Source organism: Zea mays, chromosome 4, assembly GCF_902167145.1.
Source record: "Zea mays cultivar B73 chromosome 4, Zm-B73-REFERENCE-NAM-5.0, whole genome shotgun sequence".
NCBI classification, from domain to species: domain Eukaryota; kingdom Viridiplantae; phylum Streptophyta; class Magnoliopsida; order Poales; family Poaceae; genus Zea; species Zea mays.
Window position 1 is genome coordinate 215,891,844 of NC_050099.1, and position 15,525 is coordinate 215,907,368.

The following is a 15,525-nucleotide window of genomic DNA, read 5'->3' on the forward strand; positions in this document are numbered from 1 at the left end:
CTCTTTGATAGTTGATTTACCATAAACTGAATGGCTTGGTCGCCAGGGGCGATCTTCGGAGTCTTCGCCACCGCTGTCTACATCATAACTTTCACTGTCACCAGTATCTTCAGACAGTCCTTCCAGAATCTCATTGGTGATTTTTTCTGTGTTGGTCTTCGACATCGCTATAAGAAATCCTAAGTTCTTCTCTTCATCAAGACTCAGCTTCATCTCAGCAGCAGCCTTCTTAGCAGCTTCAGACATCTTCGGAAGCTCTAAAAAACTGTTTTCAAATCCGAAGCTTCAAAGCTAAAAGCTTAGCAAAACACAGTGCACAAGAGCTAAAAATTGAGTGAGCGGGAGTGGTTGGCCAGAAAGCGTGCAAAATGAGTTTGCGGTATGGCCGTATATATACGCTCGGTGCGTTGAAAATTAAAAGACCCCACTTGTCATTGAATGTTGCTATTCTAGCAAAGGGAAGGTGTTTTTTCGGACCTTCGGCGTAAAGCCTTCGTCCATATCGCAATCTAAATTTATTATTTCAAACAAATTAATATTGCGAGGGGCTACTGTTGGGGACCTTCGGCGTCCGAAGGTCCTCAAAAACAGGATTTAACAGTATTTCTGTAGTACAATGTGTGAACAGGTACCCTCGGACTAAAGTCGGCATTGCAGTAGACCGGAATAATACGAAGCTTGCTACAGAGCCGAAGGTGTTGAGCAGGAAAGCTTCGGCGTAACAGCAAAGAGTGGAACCGACTTAAAGATGAAAAGGCTATTCAGACCTCGATAGACTACTATAGAGTTATTATCAAATGTAAAGGGCATGAATGTAATTTTATAAGGGCTGTGTCCCGTGTCTATAAATAGGTGAACAGTATCCCCGTACTGTTCACGCTGACTTGGCATTTGCTTTTTGCGTCACGCTTGTACTGTCATTTCCTTCCGATTGAAGGTACACTTATAGCTCAATGATATTTTTGTTTATGTTCAGTAATAATAAATGATTGTTCATGTTTTCTCTTACATTCTTTATATTTTATCCTTTGTCATTGTTTGATGAATTTATGAAGGTATGTCCTTCATAACCTTCGTCCACAAGTTATTATATCCTAGGGGAAATAATGCTTCGGAGGACGAAGGACGTTAACGATTAACATTTTCTATGTTGCCTTGTTCTTAACTCTTAGCACTTGAGAACAAGTCCCCAACATATTGCTTATGTAAATATACAATGTCATTTTGCCTACTATTTACATATCAAATTGATTGTTTAAACAATTGTCAGAACGCTCGTGCGAAGCGCGGACAAGTTACTAGTAGAATTAAGAATTTAAGTCTATGAACGCGGAACTAGCAAACGCGTTAGGCTTTACATACTGAAGAAAGTCCATATGTGCCCATTTTTATTGCAATAAGGTTAGCAAGAACTGAAGCCACTTATTGCTTGAAACAAAAGAAGCTGAAGCCCTTATTTTTTGTTGATATATATTTGCTTCAGAGATTTCCTATACTTTAAAGCAGGAAGGAATCTGGCTCCCCCGTGCGTCCACGTCGCCAAAAAATTCCTTTGCCGTTCCATCGAGTGGTGGCAGCGTTCCTCCCTGTGTCCGTCGTTTGTAGATGGTTCTAGGTCTCTCCTCGTACCAGCGTCTCCAAATCTCACGCTCTCTCCTCCTCCCCATCTCCAATCTCGCACTCTCCTCTCCCAAAAAACCTCATCTTCCCCGCTCGTCTGCATTCTCGGCCATCGGCGGCGCTCCAGAGTTCCAGGTAATCGTGCTCCCTCCCCCGCCCTCCTCCACCCCATCTGCTCCATCCCACTCCGGTTTCCCATTGCTAGGGTTTAGGGTAGACATGGCGGCGTCGGCGGTGCCGGCTTTCCCAATCGTTAGGCCACAACAATGTGTTGCATACGGTTTGTGCATCCGGTAGTACTCGCTGTCCTCTTCCCTCACCTTGTGCGCCACGGACTCGGGGCCGCCGGGCGTCGTGGCCTCGCGCGGCTCCTGCTCCCGCGAGGAGGAGAAGGAAGACAACCCCCGGATGCTTGCCAACGCGACCCACCGCGCCAGTGGCCTCTTCGGCGCCGGAGAACCGCGGCGGCCGGTCCGTGAAGTCGTCACTCGGCGCCTAGATGTATCTGCTGCTCATCTCCTGGTGCGTCCTGCTCGATCACACCCGTCACTGCATTTCCGCCACCAGCTAGCACCGCCTGCTCGGCCCTATCTCTCTCCTCTTCTTTACACCTCACCTCCGGATCACTCAGAGATTGAGCCGTAGCCCAACTGGTCGCCGCGTCCCTCGCCCCTCCCCTCGCGCGCAGCAGCAGAGCACCACAGCGAGCAATGGAGGCGGTGGGCGTCGACCTGGCGCTGGGCGGCATCGCCGCGTCCCTCCCCGCTCCCCCCGCGCGCAGCAGCAGAGCACCACAGCGAGCAATGGAGGCGGTGGGCGTCGGCCTAGCGCTGGGCGGCCTACAAGTGCCCACCGGGAGAAAGAACTGTACTTCCTAGAGGAATAACTCTATCAGTGACATGGGGCCAGTGGAAGAAATTCAGGCAACAACAATATCTTTGCTGCACATGAAAATGGTAATATAACTGCAAGTTGGCATGAGTTTTTGTTTTGGCATATCTTAGTTGCACATAAATTTGCTAATCCGATGATACTAAGGAAATCTAATGCAGCAGCAACTGACTACAGCACGATTAATCATAAAATAGTAACTTAATCAGATATGTCCTTGATTACATCAGCTTGCTAAAAAATCCATGGAAAATAAGGGAAATGGTATTCATGACCATTCTAGTACAGAGTATCGTCCTGTTGGCGATCATTGTGTAATTTCGTTCTGAAATGAGAAAAACAAGTAAACAACTGTGTTTCACTAATGTGGTAATTCTGCACTTGATTTAAAAAACCTATTATAGCTTGATGTGGTAATTCTGCACCTTATTTACAAAACCTGCTATTGCCGAAAACAATCAAGGAATTCCCAGCCTTAAACTAGGGTAGCTAGAACACAAAGAGGGGGGGGGGGGGGGGGGGGGCAATATGTGTTTACCCTGCCTTCTGCACTGTTCTTCATTCGTTCCAGCACACGCTCAAACGCTGGTTTCCCAGTAGTCTCTCCAAGAGCAGCTATAAGATCAGCCCTCCTTGGGTCAAGCAAGGCCCCAAACGCAGAACCAAGTGCAACAGCTGCCTGTTGCCACCCCTTCAGCTGCACACGCGCGCCAAGCATGGCTCTACACGCGCCGAGATGCTTGTAATTGGAATACAAAATTGCTTGGATTTGGATGCTGTCCAAACGAATAGTGTGTGTATTTGATGTATTATACGACGTAGTTCTAATTCCCTCCTTTTGTTAAATGAAAATGAACTGTATTTAGAGTCTTCTAAGTCACTGATAAGAGCAATTGCACTTGAGTCTTTTGTCAGTGTTTGTCCACATAATCAAGATGATTAAGACGCTGGAAAACATTATGTCAATCCTTTCCCAAATACGCTAACAATAATCTTATTCCTGAGTCATAATCAAGCATGAGAAGTGAAACAGTATGCATAAATATTAGATCTGTAAGCAGTGCAGACGCTGGATCAATCAACCTTTGTTAAATTCAGTAGATGGGATTGTGATCCGTACAAGTCTACAAGGTAATTTGCTTCCACCCAAAAAAAATGTCGCACTGTTTCTGACAACACAAGTCTAGATAGAGTTAGGAAGTATGCAGCCTCCATGCTTTCTGCTTCGTGAATCCTGTTCAGTAGCCTTCCTTTCCCAGCTTCCTGCTCGGTGACATCTGGCAGCTTCCAGACACAGTACCTCAGCCTGAGCGTTAACGGACTCGAGCAAGAAGATGCCATCCTTCAGCAGGGTCATGTATTTTTGGTCTGCTATACTTTTGTCGTCGCTGCCAATTTCACCATGTCCTATGAGCCCGGTGACATCTCAGGCGCGTTTCGCTTCATGTTATCCTAAGAATTGCAAAATTAATTGAGAATTGATGGCATAGCATAACTTCTCCATAAATTACAGTGGGTTATGAGATCGTTAACATATACATAAAAAAACGGGGTGCTCTTTGTTAGCTTCCTGCTCCTGCGTATAACATACTAATTTCGCTATATAATATGTTTGTACCTTGACTGCGGCAGCTACTGATTTTGATTTTTCTTCGTAACAGGCCAGGAGAAGCTAGAGTTACAAATCGTAGTCCGTGAGAACCAGTTGAATTTCATCAATCTTATCAGGTCATCTCAAGTTCAGTGACTCTCAACCAGGTATTTAATCTATCAGTTCATGCACATATGTACAATTGCGACTCCATTTTTAGTTTAAATTATGAAACATTGTATGTGTTCCTGTGCAATTGTGATTCCATTTTTTCGTTAAAAATAATTAAACACTACATGTGTTCCTTGTTTTGCTAATACAGCAGTGTATATTTATATACCGAAAGATCACTATATACTTGATCTAGGTATATATACTTACGTATTCTTAGAAAAAAACGCAGGTTCAAAACGTGAAACGTTCCAAGTTGCTACATTATTAGTATATAAAAATTAATATCGCTGATCCAGAATGGAACATGTTATTCCAAGCACCACAAAGAAGAGAAGTAAGCGCCTTCATACCCTGTCTACAGACATCACTTGAGTCTAGACGGAAAAAATATCATCCATGAGTTGTTATGCTCATACAAAAATTTATCATGCCAGAACAAATCAGTACATGTTGCGCCCCATCGTCTGTACCTCCTGTGGAAGCTCGTCGCATACGTAGACAATTGTTGAATGAGCGAAGGTTAACATCCTCAGGTAGCGTGATCATTTACCTTTTTTTAAATAAAAAAGGAGACTGCATAGGTACCTAGTGTTAATAAGATAAATACACTATGTTAGGTGCATTTACATCCTCTCAACGGGCCTCAACATTACAATGTGGTCACTTCGACCCAAATTTTATTAAAGCACTCAAAGGTACGTCTAATTCTGGATATAATCTATTTTTAAATAAACTGCAATTACTAGCTGCACCTAATAAAAATTACGCATTAAAAAAAAGGTGAACACTACACTTAAAAAAAGTTTATAAGTTTGCACATAGAGGTGGACGAGAATAAATGGAGAATATATTTTAAAGTAATTCTTAAAAAAAATACTTGCTAATACTACTTTGTCTAAATGAAATGCAGCTTCTTACCATGCTCGATCTTACTATGGACCGCCATGCTACCAATGTACACACTGTTCTGCTCTTTTCTGGTATAATGAAAGAATAGGATCGTCAAGTGGAAATCGATCAATTGTTTACAATAATTGTTGCAAAAGTGGCAAAGTCCGTCTTCCTCCTTACAGCCCTAGACCTGAACCACTGTTATCACTAGCCCGGTTTGATGGCGATTCCATATCTAAATCCTTCATGCAAAATATCAGGCAATATAATTGCTTGTTTGCATTCCCATCTATGGGAGCGCATATTGATAGATCCATGAATGATGGTCATGGTCCTCCAATCTTTAAGATATGCGGCCAAGTCCACCATCGAATATGATCATTACTGTCACTAAATGATCAACCTTCCAAGTTTCTTCAACTTTATGTGTACGATACAACACATGAGGTCAATAATCGGATAAACTCTCTATCCACTGCTGATGGTCCTACCTCTTCTATAAGACAAGATATTGTACAAGAATTATCAAAGATGTTGGACGAGCACAATCCCTTTGCTAAGAAATTTAGGCTTGCCAGGGAAAGGCTTAATGAACACACAAATGAAGAATTTATCATCAGAATTATTGGGGCTAGAGAAGGAGATCCTGTGCAGTACAATATGCCAACAACCGATGATTTAGCCATGCTTGTTATTGGTGATTTCTCACTTGATACCTTCAAACGAGACATTATTATAGAGACAAGAAATTTGGAATTGAGGCGTATTTCATCATTGCATCCAGCATATATGGCTCTCCAATATCCACTTCTGTTTCCATATGGAGAGCGTGGGTTCCAAGTTGGTGTAGCATATAGTGATACAAGGGTTAGAGGAACAAATTCAAGGGCTCATATAACCATGCAAGAATACTATTGCTATCAATTTCATTACAAGGTTGGCCAGCCAAATCCATTTCTGTCTTATGGGACACTATCAAACTAGGCTACAGTTGATGCTCGTGCCTGTATTGATGAAAATAGACTTATGTATATTCTGAATAATCAAGACAAATTACGAATAGAAAACCTTCAAGGCATATTAGATGCTGTTAGTAAAGGCTGCATAAACGGTGACGAAATGGGAAAAACAATCGTACTTCCGGCGTCACACATTGGTGGACGACGATATATGATACAAAATTACCATGATAGCATAGCCATCTGCAGAGTCCATGGTCCACCCGACTTTTTTGTAACATTTACATGCAATGCAAAGTGGCCTGAAATTGTAGATGGTCTTCAACACTCTAGCCAAAAATCTTCAGATGCACCTGATATTCCTGTAAGAGTATTTCATATGAAATTGGAAGAGTTGTTACAGGATATAAAAGGTGGTAATATATTTGGTCCTTGCAAAGCAGGTGCAAATACATTTTACTATGTTTTCATGATGAAACTATTTATCATTGCAAATCTATTTCAATTTCTTATTTCTTTCATTCCTCTTCCCCGCTCCCTATCTACAATTGCTGCATACTATAAAATTCTAAGGAATCTGTTTTCATTTATGATTCTACCGTATTTTTAGTATACCTCCATAGATTTTAGATGTTTATTGTATTGCATACAAATAGTGCATACGTGTAAATTCTACTATCAACTTTGGTAATATTTAACATATATTACTTTTGCTTATTTAAAAGACTGTACCCTGGTCTGTAAAAATACTACTCTTTCCATACTTTAATATAAAATAAGTTGTTGATAAAACAACCGAGTTATGCTGGGCCACGTTGGTGTTTTAGAGGTAACGACCAAGTGGTGCTTGGCGATGTCGACGTCTTAGAGGCAACAACCGAGTTATGCTAGGCCACGTTGGCGTTTTAGAGGTAACAGCCAAGTGGTGCTTGGCGACGTCGGCGTCTTAGAGGCAATAACCGAGTTACTTTGGGTACGTCGGCGCTTTAGAGGTAACAACCGAGTTATGCTGGGCCACGTCAGCGTTTTAGAGGTAACAATCGAGTTATGCTGAGCCACGTCGACACTTTAGAGGTAACAGCCGAGTTATGCTGGGCCACGTCGGCACTTTAGAGGTAACTGCCGAGTTATGCCTGGAAATCTCGTCTTTCCCGAGTGATGACTTAGCACTTTTTAGAAACGTGTCCAGCCCGAGAAAACCCCATCTTTATCACGTCGTCGCATTCCTTTGTGTTTTGAGCCCTAACTTCACCTTTCTGCCTCAAGCCATACCTCTGTTTCTCTCTGATTTTGCTTCTGTTCAATCCGCCGACGAGATTGCGATGGCGCCCAAGCGGAAGAACTAGAATTCTGTTGTGGTAGTGATCCCTCCCATCGACCCCAACAACCAGTTGCCCTTCGTAGGTAACCATATGTCTGTTGTCTCTTAATCGGATCTCCTCCGTCTTGTCGATGTTGGAGTTCTTCCTCCGAAGGAGCTTTGTTCTTGGCGGATTTGCCGTGGGGTCACTGTTCCGATAGAAGATACCCACGAGTCCGTTGTTTATGTTCCACCCCACCCCCTCCACCACATTCCGATTCCCATTGCTAGGGTTCGTCGTGTTGGGGTTGGAGTAGACACGGCAGCGGCAGCGACTCTTCCCCCTCCCCCCTCGTACGTTTTTTTCTTGCTAGGGTTTGACTAGGAATCCTCATGCTGCCATTTAGGGTTTAGGGTTCGTCGTTCGATTTATTCCTTCACATCTCGCGCTCTCTCCTCTTCCCCCAAAACTCCACCTCCCCCCGCTCGCCCGCGTGCTATACTTCTAGAGTCCTCTCTCTTTCTAGCGAAAAGGGGAGCGGTTTGATTCCACTCCGACGACGTGACGACAGTAGGTCCATGGCTTCCCACCTTGCTGCATCGTCCGACCAGCCGAGCCGCTAATTTCTTCTTGCCTCTCGATTCTTCTTGCATGTGTCGCCTCTCTCGTTGTCCCTTCTCGCCTACGTATGGATGTGCTTCAGTACATCTTATTTCAGTTTTATATTCATTGAATTATGTGCTTCTGTACTCGGTATGGATGTTTTCAATGGAAAAAAGCGGCTTTTGTTCTTCGGATTTTTTAATCCTTCCTCGTAGCCAATATTTCTAGCAATGGTAATACCATTCAAACTGCACCTAGAGGAATGTAATTGATTGCATTATGCCTTCTGAGGAGCTTAGAAGGCTTACGCCATGTCAAACTGCTTTAGCACTGACGAGGAGAGACAGACCTTTGTTGTTTCTGTTTCAGAAAAAGAAGCAGCAACAACAATCTGAACTCTGAAGAGTTGCTGTTGCTTATGTGCTAACCGAACAATGAAAAAAGAGGCATGGATTAATGAACCACCTAGGGACAATGCAATCAATTACATTCTAAAGCTCTAGGTGCAGTTTGAATGGTCCATGAAGCATCAATCAACTTATTAGTAAAATGGCATTGGCTTAATGTGTGGAGTGCATCCATTTAATTGCTTTCATGAATTACTGTGATCTTTGAGATCTGTCAAACTCATAGCTTTACAGGTGCTACAGATGGTAAAAAAAGATTCTATAGGAAAAAATCTAGAAAATAACAGCATGGTTAAATGTATTTAGAAACAAATGGAGAAAATCTTTCTAAACATGAAACTTGAAAAGCAGGGAAATTTTCAGTATGATGCTATATCTCAAGTAACTGGAAGTTAAAACTGTTGATGTAACACTTTGAACAAAAGGAGCATTTTCAAAATGCAGACTTCTTATATGATTATTTGCACAATACAAAGGCTAACCTGTATCGGTCACACCATTGGTAGTTGTCCACGGATTTAACTGCCACATTTCAGGTTACTGCTTTGCATTCCTTGTCCATATGATGGCAGTGTGGAAGTGGAGGAAACAAATGGAGCAAACAGTGTGTCCTGCACTGGAGAGCTCATAGCCATTCAGCCATCATAGAGAAGTCCCTTCATCAAGTTAATAAATCTCTGTGAAAATTATGTAATTATGTTACACCCTTCGCATTATGAGAAACATCACAATCACCCCTGTCATTGCCAATGTCCACCCCTGTCATTGCCAATGTCCAAAATGCAACACAACTTTCCATCTGGAACAATGCCTGCATGACGCATACTCTCGTACATCATACAAGCTTCCTTCTCATCCCCATTTTAAGGTATCCAAAAATGTTAATAAGGAAGAAAGTGGAAATAGGTGACTTACACTATGAAGGCTTACGTATCAAGGTTTCCAATATCGATAGTGTTCCAAAATCATCTCTTCTATCATTCTTCTTTAGTCGTCGTGTTCTGCTCCGCGAATCGCTGTCTGTGTTGCTGCACTTTTATTTTCGCTTCGTTACGTTGTCCATCCATGAGCTAAACCGCATTGGAGACACAGATGAAATGCTGTCATGCATGTTGTATCTTCTTCGTGCTGACTTAGCGCTGCTTTGTCAGCTTTCATAATAAGAAAATTTCCTTTTTGTCATATTTCTGACTGCTTCAAATTTTGTATTATATTTTTTAGAAAAACTGTGAATCGCTAATATACCTGCCTTTTTATTTAGCCTACAACGACGGAAAGGAAGTTGGCACCTTCAAGGGTCCTCAAACATTGCTGCACCGGACGTTGTGTCGTGTATCATTGGTAAGAGTACTTTTGAAATTCTAGATGCTATTAGTTTTCTGTAAGCCGTTTTATGCTTACTAAAGTATGATCTAAATCTAGCTGTTTGATTCCTCTTTGGGATCCTTTTTTTTCCTTCAGCAACGTGCTTTCATGTTCCTTAAAAATGATTTTCTGGTTTTGAAGACTATGTATAGTTTCATACAAATAAATACCTATTATGCTTGAGATAGCTTCAGCTAAGAGTTCCTCCATAAGTGTGCATTCAAACATTAAGAGAACATTTTGCATGAAGCATACTTATCATCAGTTCTGAATGAAATCCTTTTATCTGCTAACTATAAGTTTTCTATATGCTAACTATAAGTTTTACAACGCTAAATTTTGATTCTTATATCAGTCATGTAAATTATCTCTTCTAGTCACCATCCATTATGATATGGAATCTACAACACAAGGATGCATAAATATGACATCTTCTGGTTTTAGGACCTTAGATCCTTAAACAAAAAAATCAAGAAAATGACTATGTATAATTTAAAGTAATTTTTTCATAGGTCATGTTCATCACCAAAACTGCATGTGCCTGTCATATCTGACAAAACAAATACATATCTAAGAATACAAGAGTTAATCTACATAGCTGTACAAGAAGAATGAATGACTTTGCGACTCCATTTTTTCGTTTAAATTATGAAACATTGCATGTGTTCATGTACAATTGTGATTCTATTTTTTCGTTAGAATTATTAAACACTGCATGTATTCCTTGTTTTGCTGGTACATCAGTGTATATTTATATACCGAAAGATCACTATATACTTGATCTAGGTATATATGCTTACGTATTATTAGAAAAAAACGCAGGTTCAAAACGTGAAAGGTTCCAAGTTGCTACATTATTATCGCTGATCCAAAATGGAACATGTTATTCTAAACATCATAAAGAAGAGGAGTAAGCGCCTTTGTACCCTGTCTACATACATCTCCTGAGTCTAAACAGAAAAAAGTATCATCCATGGATTGTTATGCTCATACAAAAATTTATCATGCTAGAACAAATCAGTACATGTTGCGCCCCATCGTCTGTACCTCCTGTGGAAGCTCGTCGCATACGTAGACAATTGTTGAATGAGCGAAGGTTAACATCCTCAGGTAGCGTGATCATCGACCTTTTTTTTAAAAAAGGATACTGCATAGGTACCTAGTGCTAAGAAGATAGATATACTATGTTAGGTGCATTCGCATCCTCTCAATAGGCCTCAACATTACAATGTGGTCACTTCGACCCAGATTTTGTTGAGGCACTCAAAGGTACGTCTAATTCTGGATGTAACCCATTTTTTAAAATAAACTGCACTTACTAGCTATACCTAATAAAAATTTACGGATTTGAATAAAAACAAGGTGAATACTGCACCTAAAAAAGTTTATAAATTTGCACATAAAGGTGGACGAGAACAAAGGGAGAAAATATTTTAAAGTAATTCTTTTAAAAAAATACTTGCTAATACTACTTTGTCTAAACGAAATGCAACTTCTTACCATGCTCGATCTTACTATGGACCACCATGCTACCAATGTACCCACTGTTCTGCTCTTTTCTGGTATAATGAAAGAATAGGATAGTCAAGTGGAAATCGATCAATTGTTTACAATAATTGTTGCAAAGGTGGAAAAGTCCGTCTTCCTCCTTACAGCCCTAGACCTAAACCACTATTATCACTAGCCCGGTTTGATGGCGATTCGATATCTAAATCCTTCATGCAAAATATCAGGCAATATAATTGCTTGTTTGCATTCACATCTATGGGAGCCCATATTGATAGGTCAGTGAATGATGGTCATGGTCCTCCAATCTATAAGATATGCGGTCAAGTCCACCATCCAATAGGATCATTATTGCCAGTAAACGACCAGCCTCCCAAGTTTCTTCAACTTTATGTGTACGATACAACACATGAGGTCAACAATTGGATAAACTCTCTATCCACTGCTGATGGTCCTACCTGTTCTATACGACAAGATGATAAGTTGGGTTTATTCTTGAAAGAGTCACCTTCTTGGATCATGAATTCATGATGCATTAGATAGATGATAAGTTGGGTTTATTCTTTACTACTTGATTATTTCTCGATTTTTATGTACACTGTGATCTTCTTTTGTTGATTGAGGGTCCCTAGTATTTGAAATTGTCCACTTGGTAATTAGTAGTAGTACACACCCATCTGTTAAGTTGTCAAAAACAGATGGTAAAAAAGAACAATGCTTAACCAGTTAATCAGCACGACATCATAAAAGAATAGCTACGGAATAACGTGAGTATAATATTGTTGAAAGAAGCAGTTGGTAAAGGCACTCGCCCGCAATAGCAGGAGCTTGTTATTTCTAGCTCTAAGACGATCTCTTCTTCAATAATTTTGAATTTTCAGCAATGACTTATAATATAATTAGATCAATACGACAACCTCACATGAACCTAAAATACGTGTATAATACCCGTTTTTGATCAGGATGTAGCTTTTCACTCTTTTTCTATTGAAATATAAAATAGAGTGATTGAATTTATCTTACAAATTATTGTTAGAGCTGTCCTAAATATGTTATTATCTCATGAAGCTGAGTCTGAAAAAAGACTATCCACACCAGGGCACCAGACAAAGGCAGCTCTCCGAATTTCAGCTGCACATACTCATTCTTTTCAACCATCTAAGTTAACTTACACTTTTTCTTTTAATCACAGAATGTTGACAAAAATACAGATCAGCTGACCAACAATGAATTTTCATCACCACCTAAGAAGTATATATGCAAATACATTAGTTATAAAATGAAAACAAAGCATGCCTTTTAGGCTTACAACTACAACTTTTATTCCATATTAATATAATATACACTACATGCAGAATGAAGCACACCTAGGTTAGCAAAGGCATGCCAGATTCTACATGTTCCAAGAATGACAACATTTAGTCCATCCTGAAATACATCAAGGTATGACACCATTTTACTTAGCTAATTAGTTAAGTGTCTATGTTCTTCAAACTTTTTTCAGTATTTAGGGTTTCCATGGTTTTAGCTTTTCAACCTATTTCTTAGTTTCTATGCTCCATTCTAAAACTTGTATACTACACATATTTCATTTGGCCACCAAACATTGAAGTTCTAAGATGCCACTATTTTACTTTGCACATAGACTGAATGTCTCTGTTCTTCAAAATTTGGGGTAGCTGTACGTAAAGCTGTACGTAAAGCTGCAATGTATTCAGTAGTTGCAGTGTGTTAACCATAAATGATTTTTCGGGGTAGCTATATGTAAAGCTGCAATTTCAAGGAATACAGACGCAACTATTGAATTTAAACTTGCACCTTAAGCCACAATCGTCTCATATAACCTAGGTGATTCACACACAGCTGTCAATATTCAAGTCGTATTTATATCTGTAATACTTGCAAAATCCAAAATAATATTGCACATATGTACTCTGGAAAAACAGATGGACAAGAGATTGTCAAATAGAGCTGACCTTGTGACACATTCCAGTGCAAATAGCAACTAAATCAGCACAATTTCATTGTTAGCATCACAAAAGAGTTATGCAAAGGGTGCATGTTGGGGCGAAGGCAAAGACGCCACCCTTCGCTCGAGGCCTTCGCCGCAGTCGCTGGTCTGACAGAGACAAAACGGGCAGGGACACCCTTCGCTCCATTCGGCACCAGACGAAGGCCTGCGGCGACGCCTTCCCGCGGCGCGGCCTCGTTCAGTTCTGAGGCCCACGTGTGATCTGGCCCATTGTAACGGGCCCTGCGTGACCGCCTTTGTGTTACGAGCCTAATTTGTAAAGGCATGCTTGTAATTACAGCTTGTAACCCTGCTTTATGGGAATATTCTGGGAATAAACTAGGTGTCTGAGGGCACATGCGTCCTTAACACGAGGCGCTGGGCACTCAGATACCTATAAATACCCCCGCACAGTGCCCGTGAGAGGCTGGATTAACAGAGCTATTGCCCCCGAGCACGTAACCCTGTTGTCACCACTGTTCACCCTTGTTGGCCTCCTTGCTGCTGAGAGCAAGTTCCAACATTTGGCGCCCACCGTTCGTGCTACGACAAAACCACCCGCGATGGCACCCAAGAGAGCTAACCCGAAGGCTGACGAGGCTGCGAAGGCAGCACTGCTGGCCACAAGAAAGGGCAAGTCCCTCGTCCTCACCCAATCCACCCACCAAGAGCCCACTGAAGACAATGTTCCCCACACCGGCGAAGACGACACCTTCCGCACCTGCGGAACCGAAGGACAATCGCAGCCGCCCCCAGGCTTCGCCCCACTGGAAGGCGCGGACCTCACCGAGGACGGTGAGGTCCTCGGCGTCTCAACAGAAGAACAGCTACAGCTGCGTGCCCTGCGCCTCAAGAACCGCAATCTCCAGAGGCAGAAAGAGATACTGAAGGCCAAGCGCCAACGTGTGTCCGCACTAGCCAAGGTGCGGCAAATGATACGCGACGAGGAGCAGAAGGCCCAAGACCTCGAGCGCGAGATCGCGCTGATGCAGCGCGAAGGCCACCTCGGCCTGCAGCAAGAGCCACCCCTCCAGCAGCGTGCGCAACTGGAAGACACGCGCGAAGGCCACCTTAGCCTGCAGCATGGCCCACCCCTGCATCACCGGGCGCGGCCGGAGAGCCCGCGTTTCCCCCAGCGCGACCACACCTTCCAGCACGGCGCGCCATTCCAAGGAGTCAACTACCTCGACGAGCGAAGTCCCCTGGCGCCACACCTGCAGGTGACGCCTTGGCCAGCTAACTTCCGAGCGGGGACCTATCCCAAGTACAACGGCAGCACCGACCCGGCGCAATACATAATGAGTTATCAGGTCGCCGTTGCATCCGCCGGAGGGGACGACGCCACAATGGCGAAGTCTTTCATCATCGCCCTAGAGGGCCCAGCACTCACCTGGTTCACCAGATTGCCTCTGCTGTCCATTGATTCGTGGAGAAGTCTCAGGGACAAGTTCCTGCTCAACTTCCAAGGGTACCGCCCAGACACCGACGCCTTGGCCGAGCTCTCGCTTTGCAAACAGCTGAAAAAGGAGACTCTGAGGGAGTACTACCGCAAATTCTTAACACTCAAGTCGCAGCTGCCCTCTGTCGATGATCAGATCGCTATCCACTACGCCATCAGCGGCCTTCGGGCCGGCGTCCTCTACAGCCACTGTATCAGAGATCCACCCAAGAGCTTGCAGGAGCTATATCAGCTCTTCGAAAAATATGCCAAATCCGAAGAGCTCCACCAGCGCAAGGTTGAGTCACAGCGGAAACCCAAAGATGCCCCGCAGTCCAGCCGCATGTGGACGAGGACTCCGCAACCAGACTCCGGTCGAGATGGCCGCAGTCAGCAGCAAGTGCACAACATCGCCAACCAGCAGCCTGCTGCTGACCCCCCTCGTCGCCAAGAATATCCCCCCAGGGCCGCGGAAATGGAACTCGTGGCAGGGGCCGAGGACGCGCGCAGCCGCCGCGCCGGTTCTACTGCCTTTTCCACGGCGAAGACTGCGCCCACCAAACCAAAGACTGCCCCGAGACGAAGGCAACCAGAGACAGAATGGCGCGGGCGCAGCCAGCCGACAATCCCAGAATTGTCGCGCATAATTACCAGCCACCCCCTCCACCATATATCCACGCTCCCGCTCCGCATCCACCGCACCACGCTTACCAACACCATCAGGAAGTACAAATCGTACCTCCTCCACAACCACCACCACACCAGCAA

At 43.1% G+C, this 15,525-nt stretch overlaps 1 protein-coding gene across 12 annotated transcripts in view; it reads left to right on the forward strand.

Moving 5' to 3' along the window:
- Nucleotides 1-1,532: 1,532 nt before the first annotated feature.
- The window catches only part of LOC100193624 (Terpenoid synthases superfamily protein), a 36,537-nt gene continuing 22,544 nt past the window's right edge, over nt 1,533-15,525 (forward strand). For 4 of the 12 annotated variants that reach the window (XM_020551295.3, XM_035966664.1, XM_035966666.1 and 1 more), the window contains exons 1-4: nt 1,535-1,755; nt 4,173-4,269; nt 9,699-9,778; nt 12,664-12,751. The gene's annotated coding sequence lies outside the window, so the exon portion shown is untranslated. Of the gene's footprint in view, nt 1,756-4,172; nt 4,270-9,698; nt 9,779-10,624; nt 10,713-10,813; nt 10,913-12,663; nt 12,752-15,525 lie in introns of all 12 variants that reach the window. The other 8 variants (XM_035966665.1, XM_020551293.3, XM_035966667.1 and 5 more) reach the window with 7 other exon arrangements.